We start from the raw sequence: 24,559 nt of genomic DNA on the forward strand, positions 1-24,559 counted from the left end.
AGTTTGCTGCATTGGAAATGTGGATGCTGCCCACACACACACGCTCACGCGTAAATTGCGCAAATCGCATGTGTTTTTCTTGTTATGTTGTTGCCGCCGCGATCGAAATCACGAAAAACCGCCATAAAATAAAAGCGTGTGCATTGTTTTTGGTCAACTGCATTGCAGACCGCGACATCCACAAAAATTAACATCCACTGCTGCACAGAAAAAAAAGACAACTCGATTGGTAAATTTGATTCGTATCTATTGAAATTTTTCATAAAATCTACCATTAAATATTAAAGGAAAACGTACGTGTTTTTAAATCGATCAGGATATTGTCCATATCGACGTATTATTTATAGCACAAATTTATAATATTACCCATATGTATCTCAACACAATTATTTATTCCTCACTTAAATGTTTCAATGCAAATATTTGCAAAGGGAATTTATGTTACGTAAACTTCTTGTTAATTTAACGACTTCTGAAATTAAAAGAAAAAACCTTTTTGCTGAACGCCACTCGGTGCTGTTCAAGTCAAAAAATTAGATTTATTAATGTTCCACTGTACCATAATGTTTAACATTTATTGTAGACAAATGATAAATTTTATTCATTCACTAAACCATCTGACTTGTGCAACAAAATCCCGGGCTCGAATAAATATAAACATCAAATGTCCGGCATTATTATTTAATAGTCGATACAAATAAAAATTAATAGCTGATACATATGTTGTCCAAAATTATGTATAAAACCATCTTTCTGATCTTTAAATCTCATACATTTTTTCTTTCAGTGTAGAATGGCAAATACTGTAATGAACGCAGGCGACTATTTAAAGACAACATGCAAACGCATCGAGTAAATCGAGAGACGAGAAGGCCAAAACACGGAGGCGGCTGCGTGTGGGGGCGTGGCTGTGGGCGGAGGAGGTAATCTGGGCGAGGCCGCGATTGCTGTAACTTTACCATCTCCAACCCCTTTTTTTAAATACAGTGCACATTCACAAACAAGATTCAAAATTAACACATTTTATTTGTAATACAAAATACAAATGTTTTATGAAATTTGCAAAGATAACAGACAGAACCGCTTTATAAAAACAATGTTTTATTGAATCTTATCATATTTGTATCAAATTGGTAAGGTTTTAATCACTTCCACATATACCAGAAGTTGGTTAAAAAAATTTAAACAATCGACTTACTATTAAAAACGTTAATAAGAATTGGAGAAAGAACTGTTCTGAAAGACTGGTGATAAACGTTTGATTTTTTTCCAGTGTGCGGGTGATAATTCAGCGAAGCGAAGAGAGAAAGAGCACCGATCGTTTTGTTCGCTCGATTTCCAAGGAAGTGGAACGTGAGTATGTAAATACCCCCATACACATACACACATATACATACGGCTTGAACGTGGGAGAGCCCTTCGCTCAAATCGTCAAAACTGCGCCAAAGTTTTCATTGCGTTGCTTTTGTTGCCCTCTTATTTTCAGTTGTGTTATTCGTTTTGTTTTTATTGTTGTTTTGGCCTGTTCTTGTTCATTTTTTTTACATTTCGAATGGCCTCGAACGGGAATAAGAAGAAGGAAAAGAAGAGAGAGAGTGGAAGCGGTAGTGATCGACCAGCTGTTGCGACTGAACTTTTGTTTTTGTTTTCCCAATTGAAGCAGAAACCGGCTCCAATAAGAAGAGCAGAAGGGAGGAAGCGCATTCCAGAAGGAATTCGCTTCCCATTTCCATTTGACCAAGTTGACAAATTGGCCCTGGCATTCCAGAAAGAGAACGAGAGGGAAGAACACAAATAAATCAAAATTAATGCCATACAATTATTAATTAATGTAATGAATGTGCTATTTGCTTAGACAGATGTTGCCAAACAGCCAAAAGGGAAGAAGAAGAGTGCGGGTCGCACAATGGGCCCACTTAAATTATGATTTCTTGACCATTTCGCCTTAATTACACATGCAAAGCCATTGCCCACTGGAAAGGGTGAACGAGACAGAGAGACAGGTACAGAGGGACAGCATGTGGCTCAAATTGCAGTTAACGGGGCTTAAGCCCAAAGTACAGTGGAAACTTGAAAGAGAAAAATAGATTTTACCATATATGTATGTACCTTTTTACATCGAAAAACTTATTTAGCTTGTTTCAAAACAATCAACAGACAATTTTGTTAAATTACTTTATTTATTTTATTATTTATTTTATATTAAAGTCCTTAAATCCACCTCAATCAAAAAAATACTAAACAACACTGTTTACACAATAACGCTTAATGAAAAGTTCCGTTACTAAAAACTGGTAATGGAGTTTTCGTTTCGATAGTTTAATACAAGTTATTTGCGAAAATTTGAAAATATGAAAAAAAATTTAACTGGGAACGCCATTCACAGAGGTATGACATTCCATCTTTTGAGCATTACTTCTCAGCGTTTTGATAGAAAAACTGACTTTTAGGGTGGTTTTTTTGGGTCTTTGAAGATTTGTAAAAAACCAAAAACTCCAATAAAGTTTTTTTTATGTAACTTGGCCAAAACTGGACGTAAAGCCATAAAAATTACTATACTAAAAATTACTAACCTATACTACTCATCCACAAGCGGTTTATAAATATAAATTTTCTTTTGATGCGAAGAGCGATTTTCAAATATCGATTTTTTGAAAAATACATTTTTTGTCCAATTTTTGCATTTTTTATAAGGGTGGGGGTCATCATTTTTTCGAAAATTTGAAAATATAAAAAAAATTTTATCTGTGAATGCCATTCGATTGGCAATTTAACGACGAATTCAGCGATGTATGACATTCCATCTTTTGAGCATTACTTCTCAGCGTTTTGATAGAAAAACTGATTTTTAGGGTGGTTTTTTTGGGTCTTTGAAGATTTGTAAAAAACCAAAAACTCCAATAAAGTTTTTTTTATGTAACTTGGCCAAAACTGGACGTAAAGCCATAAAAATTACTGTTTTGTATAGCTGGCAACCTATACTACCCATCCACAATCAGTTTATAAATATAAATTTTGTTTTGATGCAAAGAGCGATTTTCAAATATCGATTTTTTGAAAAATACATTTTTTGGTCCAATTTTTGCATTTTTTATAAGGGTGGGGGTCATAATTTTTTCGAAAATTTGAAAATATAAAAAAAATGTTATCTGTGAATGCCATTCGATTGGCAATTTAACAACGAATTCAGCGATGTATGACATTCCATCTTTTGAGCATTACTTCTCAGCGTTTTTATAGAGAAACTGATTTTTAGGGTGGTTTTTTTGGGTCTTTGAAGATTTGTAAAAAACCAAAAACTCCAATAAAGTTTTTTTTATGTAACTTGGCCAAAACTGGACGTAAAGCCATAAAAATTACTGTTTTGTATAGCTGGCAACCTTTACTACCCATCCACAATCGGTTTATAGATATAAATTTTGTTTTGATGCAAAGAGCGATTTTCAAATATCGATTTTTTGAAAGATAAATTTTTTGTCCAATTTTTGCATTTTTTATAAGGGTGGGGGTCATCATTTTTTCGAAAATTTGAAAATATAAAAAAAATTTTATCTGTCAATGCCATTCGATTGGCAATTTAACGACGAATTCAGCGATGTATGGCATTCCATCTTTTGAGCATTACTTCTCAGCGTTTTGATAGAAAAACTGATTTTTAGGGTGGTTTTTTTTGGGTCTTTGAAGATTTGTAAAAAACCAAAAACTCCAATAAAGTTTTTTTTATGTAACTTGGCCAAAACTGGACGTAAAGCCATAAAAATTACTGTTTTGTATAGCTGGCAACCTATACTACCCATCCACAATCGGTTTATAAATATAAATTTTGTTTTGATGCAAAGAGCGATTTTCAAATATCGATTTTTTGAAAAATACATTTTTTGTCCAATTTTTGCATTTTTTATAAGGGTGGGGGTCATAATTTTTTCGAAAATTTGAAAATATAAAAAAAATGTTATCTGTGAATGCCATTCGATTGGCAATTTAACAACGAATTCAGCGATGTATGACATTCCATCTTTTGAGCATTACTTCTCAGCGTTTTGATAGAAAAACTGACTTTTAGGGTGGTTTTTTTGGGTCTTTGAAGATTTGTAAAAAACCAAAAACTCCAATAAAGTTTTTTTATGTAACTTGGCCAAAACTGGACGTAAAGCCATAAAAATTACTGTTTTGTATAGCTGGCAACCTATACTACTCATCCACAAGCGGTTTATAAATATAAATTTTCTTTTGATGCGAAGAGCGATTTTCAAATATCGATTTTTTGAAAAATACATTTTTTGTCCAATTTTTGCATTTTTTATAAGGGTGGGGGTCATCATTTTTTCGAAAATTTGAAAATATAAAAAAAATGTTATCTGTGAATGCCATTCGATTGGCAATTTAACGACGAATTCAGCGATGTATGGCATTCCATCTTTTGAGCATTACTTCTCAGCGTTTTGATAGAAAAACTGATTTTTAGGGTGGTTTTTTTTGGGTCTTTGAAGATTTGTAAAAAACCAAAAACTCCAATAAAGTTTTTTTATGTAACTTGGCCAAAACTGGACGTAAAGCCATAAAAATTACTGTTTTGTATAGCTGGCAACCTATACTACCCATCCACAATCGGTTTATAGATATAAATTTTGTTTTGATGCAAAGAGCGATTTTCAAATATCGATTTTTTGAAAGATAAATTTTTTGTCCAATTTTTGCATTTTTTATAAGGGTGGGGGTCATCATTTTTTCGAAAATTTGAAAATATAAAAAAAATTTATCTGTCAATGCCATTCGATTGGCAATTTAACGGCGAATTCAGCGATGTATGACATTCCATCTTTTGAGCATTACTTCTCAGCGTTTTGATAGAAAAACTGACTTTTAGGGTGGTTTTTTTGGGTCTTTGAAGATTTGTAAAAAACCAAAAACTCCAATAAAGTTTTTTTATGTAACTTGGCCAAAACTGGACGTAAAGCCATAAAAATTACTGTTTTGTATAGCTGGCAACCTATACTACCCATCCACAATCGGTTTATAAATATAAATTTTGTTTTGATGCAAAGAGCGATTTTCAAATATCGATTTTTTGAAAAATACATTTTTTGTCCAATTTTTGCATTTTTTATAAGGGTGGGGGTCATAATTTTTTAGAAAATTTGAAAATATAAAAAAAATTTATCTGTGAATGCCATTCGATTGGCAATTTAACGGCGAATTCAGCGATGTATGACATTCTATCTTTTGAGCATTACTTCTCAGCGTTTTGATAGAAAAACTGAATTTTAGGGTGGTTTTTTGGGTCTTTGAAGATTTGTAAAAAACCAAAAACTCCAATAAAGTTTTTTTTATGTAACTTGGCCAAAACTGGACGTAAAGCCATAAAAATTACTGTTTTGTATAGCTGGCAACCTATACTACCCATCCACAATCGGTTTATAAATATAAATTTTGTTTTGATGCAAAGAGCGATTTTCAAAAATCGATTTTTTGAAAAATACATTTTTTGTCCAATTTTTGCATTTTTTATAAGGGTGGGGGTCATCAATTTTTTCGAAAATTTGAAAATATAAAAAAAAATTATCTGTGAATGCCATTCGATTGGCAATTTAACGGCGAATTCAGCGATGTATGACATTCTATCTTTTGAGCATTACTTCTCAGCGTTTTGATAGAAAAACTGAATTTTAGGGTGGTTTTTTGGGTCTTTGAAGATTTGTAAAAAACCAAAAACTCCAATAAAGTTTTTTTATGTAACTTGGCCAAAACTGGACGTAAAGCCATAAAAAATTACTGTTTTGTATAGCTGGCAACCTATACTACCCATCCACAATCGGTTTATAAATATAAATTTTGTTTTGATGCAAAGAGCGATTTTCAAATATCGATTTTTTTAAAATACATTTTTTGTCCAATTTTTGCATTTTTTATAAGGGTGGGGGTCATCATTTTTTCGAAAATTTGAAAATATAAAAAAAATTATCTGTGAATGCCATTCGATTGGCAATTTAACGGACGAATTCAGCGATGTATGACATTCTATCTTTTGAGCATTACTTCTCAGCGTTTTGATAGAAAAACTGATTTTTAGGGTGGTTTTTTGGGTCTTTGAAGATTTGTAAAAAACCAAAAACATCCAATAAAGTTTTTTTTATGTAACTTGGCCAAAACTGGACGTAAAGCCATAAAAATTACTGTTTTGTATAGCTGGCAACCTATACTACCCATCCACAATCGGTTTATAAATATAAATTTTGTTTTGATGCAAAGAGCGATTTTCAAATATCGATTTTTTGAAAAATACATTTTTTGTCCAATTTTTGCATTTTTTATAAGGGTAGGGGGTCATCATTTTTTCGAAAATTTGAAAATATAAAAAAAATGTATCTGTGAATGCCATTCGATTGGCAATTTAACGACGAATTCAGCGATGTATGACATTCCATCTTTTGAGCATTACTTCTCAGCGTTTTGATAGAAAAACTGATTTTTAGGGTGGTTTTTTTGGGTCTTTGAAGATTTGTAAAAAACCAAAAACTCCAATAAAGTTCTTTTTATGTAACTTGGCCAAAACTGGACGTAAAGCCATAAAAATTACTGTTTTGTATAGCTGGCAACCTATACTACCCATCCACAATCGGTTTATAAATATAAATTTTGTTTTGATGCAAAGAGCGATTTTCAAATATCGATTTTTTGAAAAATACATTTTTTGTCCAATTTTTGCATTTTTTATAAGGGTGGGGGTCATAATTTTTTCGAAAATTTGAAAATATAAAAAAAATGTATCTGTGAATGCCATTCGATTGGCAATTTAACGACGAATTCAGCGATGTATGACATTCCATCTTTTGAGCATTACTTCTCAGCGTTTTGATAGAAAAACTGATTTTTAGGGTGGTTTTTTTGGGTCTTTGAAGATTTGTAAAAAACCAAAAACTCCAATAAAGTTCTTTTTATGTAACTTGGCCAAAACTGGACGTAAAGCCATAAAAATTACTGTTTTGTATAGCTGGCAACCTATACTACTCATCCACAATCGGTTTATAAATATAAATTTTGTTTTGATGCAAAGAGCGATTTTCAAATATCGATTTTTTGAAAAATACATTTTTTGTCCAATTTTTGCATTTTTTATAAGGGTGGGGGTCATCATTTTTTCGAAAATTTGAAAATATAAAAAAAAATGTATCTGTGAATGCCATTCGATTGGCAATTTAACGACGAATTCAGCGATGTATGCCATTCCATCTTTTGAGCATTACTTCTCAGCGTTTTGATAGAAAAACTGATTTTTAGGGTGGTTTTTTTGGGTCTTTGAAGATTTGTAAAAAACCAAAAACTCCAATAAAGTTTTTTTATGTAACTTGGCCAAAACTGGACGTAAAGCCATAAAAATTACTGTTTTGTATAGCTGGCAACCTATACTACCCATCCACAATCGGTTTATAAATATAAATTTTGTTTTGATGCAAAGAGCGATTTTCAAATATCGATTTTTTGAAAAATACATTTTTTGTCCAATTTTTGCATTTTTTATAAGGGTGGGGGTCATCATTTTTTCGAAAATTTGAAAATATAAAAAAAATGTATCTGTGAATGCCATTCGATTGGCAATTTAACGACGAATTCAGCGATGTATGACATTCCATCTTTTGAGCATTACTTCTCAGCGTTTTGATAGAAAAACTGATTTTTAGGGTGGTTTTTTTGGGTCTTTGAAGATTTGTAAAAAACCAAAAACTCCAATAAAGTTTTTTTATGTAACTTGGCCAAAACTGGACGTAAAGCCATAAAAATTACTGTTTTGTATAGCTGGCAACCTATACTACTCATCCACAATCGGTTTATAAATATAAATTTTGTTTTGATGCAAAGAGCGATTTTCAAATATCGATTTTTTGAAAAATACTTTTTTTGTCCAATTTTTGCATTTTTTATAAGGGTGGGGGTCATAATTTTTTAGAAAATTTGAAAATATAAAAAAAATTTATCTGTGAATGCCATTCGATTGGCAATTTAACGGCGAATTCAGCGATGTATGACATTCTATCTTTTGAGCATTACTTCTCAGCGTTTTGATAGAAAAACTGAATTTTAGGGTGGTTTTTTGGGTCTTTGAAGATTTGTAAAAAACCAAAAACTCCAATAAAGTTTTTTTTATGTAACTTGGCCAAAACTGGACGTAAAGCCATAAAAATTACTGTTTTGTATAGCTGGCAACCTATACTACCCATCCACAATCGGTTTATAAATATAAATTTTGTTTTGATGCAAAGAGCGATTGTCAAATATCGATTTTTTGAAAAATACATTTTTTGTCCAATTTTTGCATTTTTTATAAGGGTGGGGGTCATAATTTTTTCGAAAATTTGAAAATATAAAAAAAAATTTATCTGTGAATGCCATTCGATTGGCAATTTAACGACGAATTCAGCGATGTATGACATTCTATCTTTTGAGCATTACTTCTCAGCGTTTTGATAGAAAAACTGAATTTTAGGGTGGTTTTTTTGGGTCTTTGAAGATTTGTAAAAAACCAAAAACTCCAATAAAGTTCTTTTTATGTAACTTGGCCAAAACTGGACGTAAAGCCATAAAAAATTACTGTTTTGTATAGCTGGCAACCTATACTACCCATCCACAATCGGTTTATAAATATAAATTTTGTTTTGATGCAAAGAGCGATTTTCAAATATCGATTTTTTGAAAAATACATTTTTTTGTCCAATTTTTGCATTTTTTATAAGGGTGGGGGTCATAATTTTTTAGAAAATTTGAAAATATAAAAAAAAATTTATCTGTGAATGCCATTCGATTGGCAATTTAACGGCGAATTCAGCGATGTATGACATTCTATCTTTTGAGCATTACTTCTCAGCGTTTTGATAGAAAAACTGAATTTTAGGGTGGTTTTTTTGGGTCTTTGAAGATTTGTAAAAAACCAAAAACTCCAATAAAGTTTTTTTATGTAACTTGGCCAAAACTGGACGTAAAGCCATAAAAATTACTGTTTTGTATAGCTGGCAACCTATACTACCCATCCACAATCGGTTTATAAATATAAATTTTGTTTTGATGCAAAGAGCGATTGTCAAATATCGATTTTTTGAAAAATACATTTTTTGTCCAATTTTTGCATTTTTTATAAGGGTGGGGGTCATAATTTTTTCGAAAATTTGAAAATATAAAAAAAAATTTATCTGTGAATGCCATTCGATTGGCAATTTAACGGCGAATTCAGCGATGTATGACATTCTATCTTTTGAGCATTACTTCTCAGCGTTTTGATAGAAAAACTGAATTTTAGGGTGGTTTTTTTGGGTCTTTGAAGATTTGTAAAAAACCAAAAACTCCAATAAAGTTTTTTTATGTAACTTGGCCAAAACTGGACGTAAAGCCATAAAAATTACTGTTTTGTATAGCTGGCAACCTATACTACCCATCCACAATCGGTTTATAAATATAAATTTTGTTTTGATGCAAAGAGCGATTTTCAAAAATCGATTTTTTGAAAAATACATTTTTTGTCCAATTTTTGCATTTTTTATAAGGGTGGGGGTCATCAATTTTTTCGAAAATTTGAAAATATAAAAAAAAATTATCTGTGAATGCCATTCGATTGGCAATTTAACGGCGAATTCAGCGATGTATGACATTCTATCTTTTGAGCATTACTTCTCACCGTTTTGATAGAAAAACTGAATTTTAGGGTGGTTTTTTTGGGTCTTTGAAGATTTGTAAAAAACCAAAAACTCCAATAAAGTTTTTTTTATGTAACTTGGCCAAAACTGGACGTAAAGCCATAAAAATTACTGTTTTGTATAGCTGGCAACCTATACTACCCATCCACAATCGGTTTATAAATATAAATTTTGTTTTGATGCAAAGAGCGATTTTCAAATATCGATTTTTTGAAAAATACATTTTTTGTCCAATTTTTGCATTTTTTATAAGGGTGGGGGTCATCATTTTTTCGAAAATTTGAAAATATAAAAAAAAATTATCTGTGAATGCCATTCGATTGGCAATTTAACGGACGAATTCAGCGATGTATGACATTCTATCTTTTGAGCATTACTTCTCAGCGTTTTGATAGAAAAACTGATTTTTAGGGTGGTTTTTTGGGTCTTTGAAGATTTGTAAAAAACCAAAAACTCCAATAAAGTTTTTTTTATGTAACTTGGCCAAAACTGGACGTAAAGCCATAAAAATTACTGTTTTGTATAGCTGGCAACCTATACTACCCATCCACAATCGGTTTATAAATATAAATTTTGTTTTGATGCAAAGAGCGATTTTCAAATATCGATTTTTTGAAAAATACATTTTTTGTCCAATTTTTGCATTTTTTATAAGGGTGGGGGTCATCATTTTTTCGAAAATTTGAAAATATAAAAAAAATGTATCTGTGAATGCCATTCGATTGGCAATTTAACGACGAATTCAGCGATGTATGACATTCCATCTTTTGAGCATTACTTCTCAGCGTTTTGATAGAAAAACTGATTTTTAGGGTGGTTTTTTTGGGTCTTTGAAGATTTGTAAAAACCAAAAACTCCAATAAAGTTTTTTTTATGTAACTTGGCCAAAACTGGACGTAAAGCCATAAAAATTACTGTTTTGTATAGCTGGCAACCTATACTACCCATCCACAATCGGTTTATAAATATAAATTTTGTTTTGATGCAAAGAGCGATTTTCAAATATCGATTTTTTGAAAAATACATTTTTTGTCCAATTTTTGCATTTTTTATAAGGGTGGGGGTCATCATTTTTTCGAAAATTTGAAAATATAAAAAAAATTTTATCTGTCAATGCCATTCGATTGGCAATTTAACGGCGAATTCAGCGATGTATGACATTCCATCTTTTGAGCATTACTTCTCAGCGTTTTGATAGAAAAACAGATTTTAGGTTGGTTTTTTTGGGTCTTTGAAGATTTGTAAAAAACCAAAAACTCCAATAAAGTTTTTTTATGTAACTTGGCCAAAACTGGACGTAAAGCCATAAAAATTACTGTTTTGTATAGCTGGCAACCTATACTACTCATCCACAATCGGTTTATAAATATAAATTTTGTTTTGATGCAAAGAGCGATTTTCAAATATCGATTTTTTGAAAAATACATTTTTTGTCCAATTTTTGCATTTTTTATAAGGGTGGGGGTCATAATTTTTTCGAAAATTTGAAAATATAAAAAAAAATCTATCTGTGAATGCCATTCGATTGGCAATTTAACGGACGAATTCAGCGATGTATGACATTCTATCTTTTGAGCATTACTTCTCAGCGTTTTGATAGAAAAACTGAATTTTAGGGTGGTTTTTTTGGGTCTTTGAAGATTTGTAAAAAACCAAAAACTCCAATAAAGTTTTTTTATGTAACTTGGCCAAAACTGGACAGTAAAGCCATAAAAATTACTGTTTTGTATAGCTGGCAACCTATACTACCCATCCACAATCGGTTTATAAATATAAATTTTGTTTTGATGCAAAGAGCGATTTTCAAATATCGATTTTTTGAAAAATACATTTTTTGTCCAATTTTTGCATTTTTTATAAGGGTGGGGGTCATCATTTTTTCGAAAATTTGAAAATATAAAAAAAATTTATCTGTCAATGCCATTCGATTGGCAATTTAACGACGAATTCAGCGATGTATGACATTCTATCTTTTGAGCATTACTTCTCAGCGTTTTGATAGAAAAACTGATTTTTAGGGTGGTTTTTTTGGGTCTTTGAAGATTTGTAAAAAACCAAAAACTCCAATAAAGTTTTTTTATGTAACTTGGCCAAAACTGGACGTAAAGCCATAAAAATTACTGTTTTGTATAGCTGGCAACCTATACTACCATCCACAATCGGTTTATAAATATAAATTTTGTTTTGATGCAAAGAGCGATTTTCAAATATCGATTTTTTGAAAAATACATTTTTTGTCCAATTTTTGCATTTTTTATAAGGGTGGGGGTCATCATTTTTTCGAAAATTTGAAAATATAAAAAAAATTTATCTGTGAATGCCATTCGATTGGCAATTTAACGACGAATTCAGCGATGTATGACATTCCATCTTTTGAGCATTACTTCTCAGCGTTTTGATAGAAAAACTGATTTTTAGGGTGGTTTTTTTGGGTCTTTGAAGATTTGTAAAAAACCAAAAACTCCAATAAAGTTCTTTTTATGTAACTTGGCCAAAACTGGACGTAAAGCCAAAAAAATTACTGTTTTGTATAGCTGGCAACCTATACTACCCATCCACAATCGGTTTATAAATATAAATTTTGTTTTGATGCAAAGAGCGATTTTCAAATATCGATTTTTTGAAAAATACATTTTTTGTCCAATTTTTGCATTTTTTATAAGGGTGGGGGTCATCATTTTTTCGAAAATTTGAAAATATAAAAAAAATTGTATCTGTGAATGCCATTCGATTGGCAATTTAACGACGAATTCAGCGATGTATGACATTCCATCTTTTGAGCATTACTTCTCAGCGTTTTGATAGAAAAACTGATTTTAGGGTGGTTTTTTTGGGTCTTTGAAGATTTGTAAAAAACCAAAAACTCCAATAAAGTTCTTTTTATGTAACTTGGCCAAAACTGGACGTAAAGCCAAAAAAATTACTGTTTTGTATAGCTGGCAACCTATACTACCCATCCACAATCGGTTTATAAATATAAATTTTGTTTTGATGCAAAGAGCGATTTTCAAATATCGATTTTTTGAAAAATACATTTTTTGTCCAATTTTTGCATTTTTTATAAGGGTGGGGGTCATCATTTTTTCGAAAATTTGAAAATATAAAAAAATTGTATCTGTGAATGCCATTCGATTGGCAATTTAACGACGAATTCAGCGATGTATGACATTCCATCTTTTGAGCATTACTTCTCAGCGTTTTGATAGAAAAACTGATTTTAGGGTGGTTTTTTTGGGTCTTGAAGATTTGTAAAAAACCAAAAACTCCAATAAAGTTTTTTTATGTAACTTGGCCAAAACTGGACGTAAAGCCATAAAAATTACTGTTTTGTATAGCTGGCAACCTATACTACCCATCCACAATCGGTTTATAAATATAAATTTTGTTTTGATGCAAAGAGCGATTTTCAAATATCGATTTTTTGAAAAATACATTTTTTGTCCAATTTTTGCATTTTTTATAAGGGTGGGGGTCATCATTTTTTCGAAAATTTGAAAATATAAAAAAAATTGTATCTGTGAATGCCATTCGATTGGCAATTTAACGACGAATTCAGCGATGTATGACATTCCATCTTTTGAGCATTACTTCTCAGCGTTTTGATAGAAAAACTGATTTTAGGGTGGTTTTTTTGGGTCTTTGAAGATTTGTAAAAAACCAAAAAATCCAATAAAGTTCTTTTTATGTAACTTGGCCAAAACTGGACGTAAAGCCAAAAAATTACTGTTTTGTATAGCTGGCAACCTATACTACCCATCCACAATCGGTTTATAAATATAAATTTTGTTTTGATGCAAAGAGCGATTTTCAAATATCGATTTTTTGAAAAATACATTTTTTGTCCAATTTTTGCATTTTTTATAAGGGTGGGGGTCATCATTTTTTCGAAAATTTGAAAATATAAAAAAAATTGTATCTGTGAATGCCATTCGATTGGCAATTTAACGACGAATTCAGCGATGTATGACATTCCATCTTTTGAGCATTACTTCTCAGCGTTTTGATAGAAAAACTGATTTTAGGGTGGTTTTTTTGGGTCTTTGAAGATTTGTAAAAAACCAAAAAATCCAATAAAGTTCTTTTTATGTAACTTGGCCAAAACTGGACGTAAAGCCAAAAAATTACTGTTTTGTATAGCTGGCAACCTATACTACCCATCCACAATCGGTTTATAAATATAAATTTTGTTTTGATGCAAAGAGCGATTTTCAAATATCGATTTTTTGAAAAATACATTTTTTGTCCAATTTTTGCATTTTTTATAAGGGTGGGGGTCATCATTTTTTCGAAAATTTGAAAATATAAAAAAAATTGTATCTGTGAATGCCATTCGATTGGCAATTTAACGACGAATTCAGCGATGTATGACATTCCATCTTTTGAGCATTACTTCTCAGCGTTTTGATAGAAAAACTGATTTTTAGGATGGTTTTTTTGGGTCTTGAAGATTTGTAAAAAACCAAAAAATCCAATAAAGTTCTTTTTATGTAACTTGGCCAAAACTGGACGTAAAGCCAAAAAAATTACTGTTTTGTATAGCTGGCAACCTATACTACCCATCCACAATCGGTTTATAAATATAAATTTTGTTTTGATGCAAAGAGCGATTTTCAAATATCGATTTTTTGAAAAATACATTTTTTGTCCAATTTTTGCATTTTTTATAAGGGTGGGGGTCATCATTTTTTCGAAAATTTGAAAATATAAAAAAAATTGTATCTGTGAATGCCATTCGATTGGCAATTTAACGACGAATTCAGCGATGTATGACATTCCATCTTTTGAGCATTACTTCTCAGCGTTTTGATAGAAAAACTGATTTTACGGTGGTTTTTTTGGGTCCTTGAAGATTTGTAAAAAACCAAAAAATCCAATAAAGTTCTTTTTATGTAACTTGGCCAAAACTGGACGTAAAGCCAAAAAAATTACTGTTTTGTATAGCTGGCAACCTATACTACCCATCCACAATCGGTTTATAAATATAAATTTTGTTTTGATGCAAAGAGCGATTTTCAAAATATCGATTTTTTGAAAAATACATTTTTTGTCCAATTTTTGCATTTTTATAAGGGTGGGGGTCATCATTTTTCGAAAATTTGAAAATATAAAAAAAACTGTATCTGTGAATGCCATTCGATTGGCAATTTAACGACGAATTCAGCGATGTATGACATTCCATCTTTTGAGCATTACTTCTCAGCGTTTTGATAGAAAAACTGATTTTTAGGGTGGTTTTTTTGGGTCTTTGAAGATTTGTAAAAAACCAAAAACTCCAATAAAGTTTTTTTATGTAACTTGGCCAAAACTGGACGTAAAGCCATAAAATTACTGTTTTGTATAGCTGGCAACCTATACTACTCATCCACAATCGGTTTATAAATATAAATTTTGTTTTGATGCAAAGAGCGATTTTAAATATCGATTTTTTGAAAAATAAATTTTTTGTCCAATTTTTGCATTTTTATAAGGGTGGGGGTCATCATTTTTTCGAAAATTTGAAAATATAAAAAAAATGTTATCTGTGAATGCCATTCGATTGGCAATTTAACGACGAATTCAGCGATGTATGACATTCCATCTTTTGAGCATTACTTCTCAGCGTTTTGATAGAAAAACTGATTTTACGGGTGGTTTTTTTGGGTCTTTGAAGATTTGTAAAAAACCAAAAACTCCAATAAAGTTTTTTTATGTAACTTGGCCAAAACTGGACGTAAAGCCATAAAAATTACTGTTTTGTATAGCTGGCAACCTATACTACCCATCCACAATCGGTTTATAAATATAAATTTTGTTTTGATGCAAAGAGCGATTTTCAAATATCGATTTTTTGAAAAATACATTTTTTGTCCAATTTTTGCATTTTTTATAAGGGTGGGGGTCATCATTTTTTCGAAAATTTGAAAATATAAAAAAAATTGTATCTGTGAATGCCATTCGATTGGCAATTTAACGACGAATTCAGCGATGTATGACATTCCATCTTTTGAGCATTACTTCTCAGCGTTTTGATAGAAAAACTGATTTTTAGGGTGGTTTTTTTGGGTCTTTGAAGATTTGTAAAAAACCAAAAACTCCAATAAAGTTTTTTTATGTAACTTGGCCAAAACTGGACGTAAAGCCATAAAAATTACTGTTTGGTATAGCTGGCAACCTATACTACCCATCCACAATCGGTTTATAAATATAAATTTTGTTTTGATGCAAAGAGCGATTTTCAAATATCGATTTTTTGAAAAATACATTTTTTGTCCAATTTTTGCATTTTTTATAAGGGTGGGGGTCATCATTTTTTCGAAAATTTGAAAATATAAAAAAATTTTATCTGTGAATGCCATTCGATTGGCAATTTAACGACGAATTCAGCGATGTATGACATTCCATCTTTTGAGCATTACTTCTCAGCGTTTTGATAGAAAAACTGATTTTTAGGGTGGTTTTTTGGGTCTTTGAAGATTTGTAAAAAACCAAAAACTCCAATAAAGTTTTTTTTATGTAACTTGGCCAAAACTGGACGTAAAGCCATAAGATTGACTGTTTTGTAAATCTTGCGACCTATACTACCCATTTTGTTTTAATGCAAGAGCAATTTTCAAATATCGATTTTTTGAAAAATACATAGATAGAAAAACCGATTTTTAAAGTTTTTTTTGGGGTTTTGGAGACTTGTCAAAAAATCAAAAAAGTCCTTTCGTTGTAACTTGGCCAAAATTAGACGTAAAGCCATAAGATTGACTGTTTTGTAAATCTTGCGACCTATACTAACCCATCCACATTTGGTTTAGATTAATAAATTTAGTTTTAATGCAAAAACCGATTTTAAAAATCAATTTTTTTAAAAATGTAATTTTTACCAATTTTTGCATTTTTGATAAGGGTGGATCGTCATAAATTTTTTCGAAAATTTGAAAATATGAAAAAAATTTAACTGGGAACGCCATTCGATTGGGAATTTAACGACGAATTCACAGGTAAATTAAATTTTAAGTATTTATAATATACATAATAACAAAAGTTTGTTGGATCCGACAAGCGAATAAAAACGGATTTTTTATATATATTCATACATTAAAAAATGTATTTTTGACTTACTTATTATTTCTTTAAAATTATTTCGATGTTTTTAGACATTTTAAGCCATTAGACATTTTTTCCAGACTTATGAATTTGGACTAACATCTAATTAAACGGCAGTTTCCATTTGCGGGCGATCCCTGTAGAGGGTTTCATTTACAACATAAATTGAAAACTATTGTCAAAACCCACCCGATGCAGCGAGCCAAGGCGGGCATTATCACATGCGATAAATATTATATGGAAATGTAATGACCGTCCGACCCCCCTGGATCCAAAATGGCTCGGCCTTCGACGCGCAATTAATGTCACCACATCCTTTGGGCCTTATTAATGTCCTTGGCCCGCGGTCTGTATGTGTGCGTGTGCAGCTGGGGGGAGGGGGGATGGCATCAGGGGTTGGCCATTAATGCGACCACTACCCCTCATCCTCCCCTTGTGGCCGGTAAAAACAATTAATTTGCCTATAATGCAATTTATATCGGTTCGTTTTCCGTTTTCAGATTGCTCTACATTGAGAAAAATACCTATAATCCCTTGACGGTTTCGGAATTTAAAGGATTTTCAAAGAAAAATTAAAACTTAAATATTTAAGGTTATATAGTTGTAGTTTTAGTTATAGTTAAAGTTGTTAAACAATAATTTTAAAAAAGTAAAATAACATTCTGATCATTTATAAATTGCACTGAAAAACGTACTTTTGTGGAATTTAAGCTTGCGTATCTTAAAAAAAAACAAACCCCTATATACATATATTTAACTTACGTTATCGGATTATTTAGAATATTCATAAAAAAATTTTTTGGTTGCCTAACTGGAGGTCATGGCTGGTTATTATGTATATTGTATAACCCCTCCAAATAATACTTCATTTATGCATAAAACCATGTAAATTTTCCATATATTTACGAAGGCATCGAAAGACATTAAAATTGGCCAAAATAAGTTAATTAAATTTGAAAATATACAAAAAAAAAATTAATACTGATATTGAGAATTGCCACGGATTTCCTTGAAAATCTTAAGAGAATTTTTAAGAACTTTAATTTGTTTTGTGTAGCCACCTATCTATCTCCTTTTAACATGTTCTCCAGCAAAGTCCGTTCTTTGGGCTCTGGCCACATAATGTGCATATTTTTGGCTGCCCTTGTTTTTGGTTTTTCAGGCCAAATGATTTATTATTTAAAACAACAACGACCACGATGCTGAGAACAATTCGCGGTGCCACAAAGAAATTCTAATGGCTGTAAAAAGGTCACAACGGACGGAAAAGATGGGTCGAAAATGGGTGGTACTTCCTTACTGGCTGTGGTTTAGAAATTTTGAGATTTAAAATCGCAAAAGGCTATGAAAACATTTTTGAAGTATCCCGTATCGGACACTTAAATTTACATTTGAAGATTATGTTTTCTTATTATGTATATTTAATTCTGTTAAGATTATATATATTTCATTATAAATAGATTTTAATAATTAATACTGGAAAGTAGTCTAAAAGTATGCCGCAAAATACTGTCATGTCCAATTAAAAATGCGAAAAACGACTTAATATTTTGACAGCATACTTTTAGACACCTTTTTAAAAAGTTTAAAACTTTTGGCAATTTCTGTGGCACCCCCTTTGGAAACTTCTTGTAAAAATTAAGCGGCTTTTTAAAATGCCAATTATACTTTTTGTAATAAACGAATAAGATAAGATTTCAACGATTCGAAATCAAATTAAATGCGGATGCAGCTGTCTGGGCAAAGTTCACATCTGCACTTGCGTTTGCTTTTACTGACATAATTGGGCAGTTCTTCGATGATGACAAGAGCCCCCCGAGTTGGAAAAGCGGGAAAAGCCCGCATCGAGCTGCCAGACACAGAGGAGACCGCCTCGCCTCAAGAAACATATTGTAAACAAACTGTCAGTCGGAGAAGCGTAAACGAGAAATGTTTGGAAGCGACGAAGGGAGCACAATGAAAGATATACGACTATGTTGTTCGCGGGGCGGAGAATGTCTTGTGGAAAATCTCGAAGCAAATCCAAAAATCCGACTGCAGTTGTCGTGCAAGATGATGTGTGCAACATGGTGTGTGCAACATGGTGTGTTTCCAAACTGCAAGACATTTTTGGCAAGCGGACTCGGGGAAGTCTTGGGGAAATGACACAAGCAGACAACCGAGAACTCGCATTATGCTTTTGCCAATATTATAACTTTATAATTGTTGCTCTATCATAATAAAGACAATTCAATTTTTCGTTAACTATTTTTAAAAATATATTTTTAAAATTTATAAAAATAAAAAATCATTCGATTTCAATTTATATCCTTTGGAATGCCCTTAAGAAGAGTTTTAAAATTTGTTTAATCTTACATTTTTAAGAAATTAAATAGTAACATCATAAACTAAAAATAAATCATTTTAACCTAAATTTACACATTCTAACTTACCAAAAAATTTACCTTAATTAGTAAACAAATTAAGTTATAAGTACCTTACTTTTTTTATAAAGTTATCATATTTTACTTACACAAAATTGTGATTTTAACATTTAAGACTTCACAAAAAAGAACTCACCTGCAACGAAAAGACAAGTAAATACATTAACTAAATGTTTTTGGTCATAAACAAAGTAATAACAAGAAAGGAAATATTTTAATAATTTCCAAATCTCTTAATATATGTATTTAAAATCCTTAAATAAGGAAACGATATTCTTTCTTTTAAGACGATTAAACCATACATTTATCTTCGTTATTAAAGAAATATTGATGCTTAAAAATTAGAAAATTTTAAGTGATTGCTTTGCTACATTTTTAACTTCAAAGGCAAAATTTTGAAGCAATTAGATTTGACCTTTTCCCATCGCTTTAAAACTAAGAAAGAATTTAAACTTTCTAAATTCCAGTAAGGTTTCTAAAAGATTGTTTTTCTGAATATTTAACTTTAACTGCAAGCATTTTGAAAAGCAATTAAATTATGTTAATATTGAGTTAAGAACATATAAATAAAAATATTTGAAAGTCGAAGAGGTTGCCTGAAGTCGTTACAAACATCTGAAAGTATAAAAACCTCTGAATAAACAGAACAACAAAAATGTTGTAAATTAATTAAAACTTTTGCTGTTTTTGTTGAGTAAAAAAAAATTTCAAAAATTGTTTTGAGGCTCCCAGAGGCCATTGACGGAGTCGGGCTATTGGCAGGACCTCGACCCCAAGGAGCCAAGCTTCCATTTCTAGACCTCCGAAATGGCAGCAGCTTGAAAATTTTTTACGACTTTCCAGCGAAACAAGTGGGGAAAAGTGAAAAATGTGCCAGAGGAATGGCACTGGACAACTGTAGTCCTGTAATTAAATAATGCCCTTGCTGCTGCCCGCCCCTTTTGCCCTCTTGACCCGAACGGACCCGCCCCCATTTCGGTCTCCACACTTTTCGGCAAGGAAAACAACACACACAAACACAAATAAAAACAAAAACAAAAAGTATCTTGACAGCATTTGAAGTTGAAGTAGCCGAGGTCCTGCGGTGGACAGGAGTTATATCCGTGTTTACTGTCTACTGACCCCCAGAGAGGATGGAGAGAGTCAGGGTCAGGGGTCAGCAAAGCACACAAAACACACGCATCGAACTATTGCTCCCCTAGGATAATTAATAAATTTCCCAGTGAAAGTTGCCAGAACAGCAAGGGATCAAATGAAATATTGCATAAAGTACTTCATTTACTTGTAGCTAATTCTATTATAATTTCAATAGTTATATTATACTGAGGGACATTACAAAAGATAGTTAATAGTTAAAGAAGCTTACACTTTTTATTTTGAATTTGAGTTTTGGGGAGTGCATAAATAATAATTTTAATCATGTATTGAATGCATTAAACATCAATAGCTGAAATATTCACATATTGTTTTTAAGTTAAGTCACATCGTCAAATAGACGGATTTCCATCTCTTTTTTTTGCCTGCAAGCTGTGTCAACAGCAAACAAACAATTTCAACATATGCTGGTCATTCAACGTTGAATGTAACTTGGCCAAACTGGACGTAAAGCCATAAAAATTACGGTTTTGTATAGCTGGCAACCTATACTACTCATCCACAATCGGTTATAAATATAATTTTTTGTTGATGCAAAGAGCGATTTTCAAATATCGATTTTTTGAAAAATACATTTTTTGTCCAATTTTTGCATTTTTATAAGGGTGGGGGTCATAATTTTTTCGAAAATTTGAAAAATATAAAAAAAAATGTATATGTGAATGCCATTCGATTGGCAATTTAACGACGAATTCAGCGATGTATGCCATTCCATCTTTTGAGCATTACTTCTCAGCGTTTTGATAGAAACCTGATTTTTAGGGTGGTTTTTTTTGGGTCTTTGAAGATTTGTAAAAAACCAAAAACTCCAATAAAGTTTTTTTTATGTAACTTGGCCAAAACTGGACGTAAAGCCATAAAAATTACTGTTTTGTATAGCTGGCAACCTATACTACCCATCCACAATCGGTTTATAAATATAAATTTTGTTTTGATGCAAAGAGCGATTTTCAAATATCGATTTTTTGAAAAATACATTTTTTGTCCAATTTTTTGCATTTTTATAAGGGTGGGGGTCATAATTTTTTCGAAAATTTGAAAATATAAAAAAATGTTATCTGTGAATGCCATTCGATTGGCAATTTAACAACGAATTCAGCGATGTATGACATTCCATCTTTTGAGCATTACTTCTCAGCGTTTTATAGAAAAAACTGATTTTTAGGGTGTTTTTTTGGGTCTTTGAAGATTTGTAAAAAACCAAAAACTCCAATAAAGTTTTTTTTATGTAACTTGGCCAAAACTGGACGTAAAGCCATAAAAATTACTGTTTTGTATAGCTGGCAACCTATACTACTCATCCACAATCGGTTATAATATAAATTTTGTTTTGATGCAAGAGCGATTTTCAAATATCGATTTTTGAAAAATACTTTTTTGTCCAATTTTTGCATTTTTTATAAGGGTGGGGGTCATAATTTTTTAGAAAATTTGAAAATATAAAAAAAAATTTATCTGTGAATGCCATTCGATTGGCAATTTAACGGCGGAATTCAGCGATGTATGACATTCTATCTTTTGAGCATTACTTCTCAGCGTTTTGATAGAAAAACTGAATTTTAGGGTGGTTTTTTTGGGTCTTTGAAGATTTGTAAAAAACCAAAAACTCCAATAAGTTTTTTTTATGTAACTTGGCCAAAACTGGACGTAAAGCCATAAAAATTACTGTTTTGTATAGCTGGCAACCTATACTACCCATCCACAATCGGTTTATAAATATAAATTTTGTTTTGATGCAAAGAGCGATTGTCAAATATCGATTTTTGAAAAATACATTTTTTGTCCAATTTTTGCATTTTTTATAAGGGTGGGGGTCATAATTTTTTCGAAAATTTGAAAATATAAAAAAAATTTATCTGTGAATGCCATTCGATTGGCAATTTAACGACGAATTCAGCGATGTATGACATTCTATCTTTTGAGCATTACTTCTCAGCGTTTTGATAGAAAAAACTGAATTTTAGGGTGGTTTTTTGGGTCTTTGAAGATTTGTAAAAAAACAAAAACTCCAATAAAGTTTTTTTATGTAACTTGGCCAAAACTGGACGTAAAGCCATAAAAATTACTGTTTTGTATAGCTGGCAACCTATACTACCCATCCACAATCGGTTTATAATATAAATTTTGTTTTGATGCAAAGAGCGATTTTCAAATATCGATTTTTTGAAAAATACTTTTTTGTCCAATTTTTGCATTTTTATAAGGGTGGGGGTCATAATTTTTTAGAAAATTTGAAAATATAAAAAAAAATTTATCTGTGAATGCCATTCGATTGGCAATTTAACGGCGAATTCAGCGATGTATGACATTCTATCTTTTGAGCATTACTTCTCAGCGTTTTGATAGAAAAACTGAATTTTAGGGTGGTTTTTTTGGGTCTTTGAAGATTTGTAAAAAACCAAAAACTCCAATAAAGTTTTTTTTATGTAACTTGGCCAAAACTGGACGTAAAGCCATAAAAATTACTGTTTTGTATAGCTGGCAACCTATACTACCCATCCACAATCGGTTTATAATATAAATTTTGTTTTGATGCAAAGCAGCGATTGTCAAATATCGATTTTTTGAAAAATACATTTTTTGTCCAATTTTTGCATTTTTTATAAGGGTGGGGGTCATAATTTTTTCGAAAATTTGAAAATATAAAAAAAATTTATCTGTGAATGCCATTCGATTGGCAATTTAACGGCGAATTCAGCGATGTATGACATTCTATCTTTTGAGCATTACTTCTCAGCGTTTTGATAGAAAAACTGAATTTTAGGGTGGTTTTTTTGGGTCTTTGAAGATTTGTAAAAAAACAAAAAACTCCAATAAAGTTTTTTTTATGTAACTTGGCCAAAACTGGACGTAAAGCCATAAAAATTACTGTTTTGTATAGCTGGCAACCTATACTACCCATCCACAATCGGTTTATAAATATAAATTTTGTTTTGATGCAAAGAGCGATTTTCAAAAATCGATTTTTTGAAAAATACATTTTTTGTCCAATTTTTGCATTTTTTATAAGGGTGGGGGTCATCAATTTTTTCGAAAATTTGAAATATAAAAAAAATTATCTGTGAATGCCATTCGATTGGCAATTTAACGGCGAATTCAGCGATGTATGACATTCTATCTTTTGAGCATTACTTCTCACCGTTTTTGATAGAAAAACTGAATTTTAGGGTGGTTTTTTGGGTCTTTGAAGATTTGTAAAAAACCAAAAACTCCAATAAAGTTTTTTTTATGTAACTTGGCCAAAACTGGACGTAAAGCCATAAAAATTACTGTTTTGTATAGCTGGCAACCTATACTACCCATCCACAATCGGTTTATAAATATAAATTTTGTTTTGATGCAAAGAGCGATTTTCAAATATCGATTTTTTGAAAAATACATTTTTTGTCCAATTTTTGCATTTTTTATAAGGGTGGGGTCATAATTTTTTCGAAAATTTGAAAATATAAAAAAAAATTATCTGTGAATGCCATTCGATTGGCAATTTAACGGCGAATTCAGCGATGTATGACATTCTATCTTTTGAGCATTACTTCTCAGCGTTTTGATAGAAAAACTGATTTTAGGGTGGTTTTTTGGGTCTTTGAAGATTTGTAAAAAACCAAAAACTCCAATAAAGTTTTTTTTATGTAACTTGGCCAAAACTGGACGTAAAGCCATAAAAATTACTGTTTTGTATAGCTGGCAACCTATACTACCCATCCACAATCGGTTTATAAATATAAATTTTGTTTTGATGCAAAGAGCGATTTTCAAATATCGATTTTTTGAAAAATACATTTTTTGTCCAATTTTTGCATTTTTATAAGGGTAGGGGTCATCAATTTTTTCAAAAATTTGAAAATATAAAAAAAATGTTATCTGTGAATGCCATTCGATTGGCAATTTAACGGCGAATTCAGCGATGTATGACATTCCATCTTTGAGCATTACTTCTCAGCGTTTTGATAGAAAAACTGATTTTTAGGGTGGTTTTTTTTGGGTCTTTGAGGATTTGTAAAAATCCAAAAACTCCAATAAAGTTTTTTTTTTTGTAACTTGGCCAAAACTGGACGTAAAGCCATAAAAATTACTGTTTTGTATAGCTGGCAGCCTATTCTACCCATCCACAATCGGTTTATAAATATAAATTTTGTTTTGATGCAAAGAGCGATTTTCAAATATCGATTTTTTGAAAAATACATTTTTTGTCGAATTTTTGCATTTTTTATAAGGGTGGGGGTC

The 24,559-nt window shown here is 31.2% G+C and overlaps 1 long non-coding RNA gene across 1 annotated transcript; it reads left to right on the top strand.

Annotated features, from left to right (window-relative positions):
• Positions 1-44: 44 nt before the first annotated feature.
• On the top strand, positions 45-17,329 carry LOC128261100 (uncharacterized). Its single transcript, XR_008268213.1, has 5 exons — positions 45-229; positions 788-923; positions 1,274-1,353; positions 16,838-17,107; positions 17,258-17,329. It is a non-coding gene; the product is annotated as an uncharacterized LOC128261100 (long non-coding RNA).
• The last annotated feature ends 7,230 nt before the right edge of the window (positions 17,330-24,559 follow it).

The sequence above is a fragment of the Drosophila gunungcola genome, assembly GCF_025200985.1.
Source record: "Drosophila gunungcola strain Sukarami chromosome X unlocalized genomic scaffold, Dgunungcola_SK_2 000050F, whole genome shotgun sequence".
Lineage (NCBI taxonomy): Eukaryota > Metazoa > Arthropoda > Insecta > Diptera > Drosophilidae > Drosophila > Drosophila gunungcola.